This window comes from Homalodisca vitripennis, chromosome 7 (genome assembly GCF_021130785.1).
Source record: "Homalodisca vitripennis isolate AUS2020 chromosome 7, UT_GWSS_2.1, whole genome shotgun sequence".
NCBI classification, from domain to species: Eukaryota; Metazoa; Arthropoda; class Insecta; order Hemiptera; family Cicadellidae; genus Homalodisca; species Homalodisca vitripennis.
The window spans coordinates 108,469,546-108,472,238 of NC_060213.1; positions in this window are offsets into that span (position 1 = coordinate 108,469,546).

The following is a 2,693-nucleotide window of genomic DNA, read 5'->3' on the forward strand; positions in this document are numbered from 1 at the left end:
AACAATAAATATGACATAAACCTACGATTTATTTATGGTATGAGAACTATTGGCCGGGGTCTTAGCTCAGGCAATATTCTTTGTTCACTTCTTGATCTACCATCTCCACCTCAAAAGTATTCTGTATACGCAAAAACACTAAATACAGCTGTAGAAGCATGTGCTAAAGATAGTATGGCCCTAGCACGAGAAGAAGCAGTCACAGAAAATGGTGGTAATTCTGACTTGGCAGTAGCGTTGGATGGGTCGTGGCAGAAGCGCGGCCACACATCTAAAAATGGATTTTGTCTGTTACTAGTGCAGACACTACCAAAGTTCTTGACATTCATGTTATGTCTAAGTTTTGCCATACTTGCACTATGGCTAAAAATACTAAGCAAGTTCCTAAGGCTCATGTATGCACAACAAATTTCCAAGGTTCAAGTGGTACAATGGAGGTTAGTGGTGCGGTAAAGCTGTTTTACGACTCTGTTGATCACGGTGTGCGATACGTAAAGTATTTAGGAGACGGTGATGGTAGGGGCTATCAGACAGTTGTTTCTGAATAGCCGTATGGTAAAGATAGAAAAGCTTGAGTGTATCGGCCACATACAAAAACGAATGGGGACGAGACTTCGGCAGCTAAAAAGGGATTATAAAGGCAAAATGTTGGATGACGGTAAAAAGATTGGAGGTAAAAATAGGCTCACTGATCTAGATATTGACAAGTTGCAGACATATTATGGATTAGCCATTAGACGAGCAGTGTCGGATAACACTGGAGTACAAGGCATGAGAAGGAATATATGGGCCATCTATTTCCATAAGCTGTCGACCGACAAAACTCCCCAACATGGTCTATGCCCAAAGGGAGCTGATTCTTGGTGTGCCTATAATAAATCAAAAGAACTGAAGCAGTCTTATAGCCATAATCACAGCATTCCTGAAGCTAGCTTACTTGCCATGAAAAAAATATTTACTGACTTGTCAAATCATGACCTTTTAAAAAAGTGCCTTCATGGCCAAACACAAAACCAGAATGAAAGTTTTAATAACATAGTTTGGTCAAAATTCCAAAAAACACATTTGTTAGGTTAGATACTTTGAAGCTTGGTGCCAATGATGCAGTTTTAACCTTCAATGATGGTTATTCCAGTAAGTTGAGGTTGTTTGATAAATTAGGACTAAAAATGTCTAAAAATTCGGTCGACGCACTTCGCACCATGGACAGAATAAGATTGAAGAAAGCAGAAAAGGCAACAGAAGAAATGTCAAAAGCAGCTAGACAGGCCAGGAGAGCTAATAGGAAGCTGCAAGAAGACAAGGAAATGGATGCTGATGATCCAGATTATGGTGCAGGACTCTTCTAAGCAGAACTGTGATTTGATTTTCTTTAATGCTCGTTGACCGAAATTTGATTTTTTTTTTGTACAAAGGTACATTTTTCTCAGGAACTATAAAATAAACAGAGTTGAAATTTTTATGCATGTACACCTACATAATACCAAGTAGCAGCACTAGAATTATAACATTTAAATTTGTATTTGCTGAGAAAAAAAATTTTATGTAAAAAAAAGTTAGTAAAGAATAGCATATTAAAAGATTTTTTTTTCAACAATTAAAAAAGATATTACAATAAGTCTAGTAGTGTAGCTTTACAATACTTAGGGGTATACAGATATAAAATTCCAACTCAATATCTTTTATAGTTCCTGAGAAAAGTGTACCTAAAGTTCACAAATTTAACATGGCGGGTATAGGGCCTTCCCACTCCCCTTAATAATTGTTTGAGAGAGTTGTAATCTGAATTGCAGAGACTTGAAAGTTAAGGTTCAACTAGTGGAGAGAGACGTTTTAATTTTTATTTTTGAATTGTGGGTGAACCTAGAAGTGAACATTTTTATTTAATTATTTCCAAGTGGTATTTGATTTTTATTTTAAAACTTTATTATTTTATTGTAGAAGAGAGCTCTGATTGTTAGTTTTATATATTTTATTAATATTTTTATTTCTTGCCAAAGGAAATTTTAAATTTACTAAACAGTTTGTCAATTCTTTGTGGAAAATAGAGTGATGAAATTCTGAAACTTAGAACTTATTAATTTGCCAGTGTAAAATAAATCCATTATTTTAATTTGGAACGCTTATTTTTATTTAAGATAAACCAGACAATATTTATTAGTTAAAAAGTTTAATAATAAGTTTTACTGAATATTCACTCGGAGCTTACTAATCAAAATATATTTTATATCGTCTTGGATGTCTAAATACTAATATCTACAATCCAAGTCGTTATATATTGCCAACTTATTTTTACTTGATCAAACATGCTCATAAACAGTAAGTATCTTTACAGATTTTTTAAAACTAAATTAGTTTAACGAACGTTATAAGAACACGTTGGTTACGAAACTGATTCTAAATTTATCAGCAAATATGTTTGCTAAATCTTGAAATGAGGTGTTTAAGAAACATGAGCAATGTTTAATAACCTCAATTTACTCAATTTTCAGTTCAAGGAGGTACCTTATCCTTTGTCTTTGCGTTCTTTCTTTGTTGAAATAACAGTTAAAACCACATTTACATACATTCTCCGGTGTTCTAATTTACGACCGGCGGTTTCTGACACTAACTTTGTTGACTTGATATTTCCGCCTCTAATGCAAACCTTCTTTGAAGCCTTATATTCGGAATATTATTAAATATTAAACATT